The sequence below is a fragment of the Buceros rhinoceros genome, unplaced genomic scaffold (genome assembly GCF_000710305.1).
Source record: "Buceros rhinoceros silvestris isolate BGI_N320 unplaced genomic scaffold, ASM71030v1 scaffold15070, whole genome shotgun sequence".
NCBI classification, from domain to species: Eukaryota; Metazoa; Chordata; class Aves; order Bucerotiformes; family Bucerotidae; genus Buceros; species Buceros rhinoceros.
The window spans coordinates 4,787-5,315 of record NW_010390303.1 but is presented as its reverse complement, the minus strand read 5'-3'; positions in this window follow the sequence as shown (position 1 = coordinate 5,315).

Here is a 529-nt window from a genome sequence, read left to right as displayed (position 1 = left end):
TCTTAAATTAGATTTTGGTTTATTTGCTCTGTTTTAGCACGTTCTATCTAAATATATATATATCTTAAAAGAAAAATAAAGGAAAGTAATAATCAAGAGTCATAAATTTCCAGCAATATCACAAAATCCCTCATTATGTCTCTGAATGCTAAATGTCTCCATTGATTTAACAAAATGGACAAGGTTGGTACAATTTTTGAGAAGACAAACATGACCTAGTAACAGATTGATATCTCTCTTCCTGGGGCTTTTCAGTGCATTTATTTAATGGTTTTGAATGTACATTACTTAATAGAAACATTAAATGCCAGTGCTTTCCAACAGTTTTGTTACTGTCTCTTTAAAGTAAACAAACAAAAAATACATTCAAAAAGCAAGGCTGTTTTCTTCATGTAATGGCAGAGGCTTTGGGCAGCTTCAACCTGCACTGCTCCTGCTCAGAGACATTACCCAACATCAGTCAGCTGTCACCAAAAGAGTTGCACGGAAAGCATTAAAGGATAAAAAGGAAGGGGGGTGGTGTGTGTGT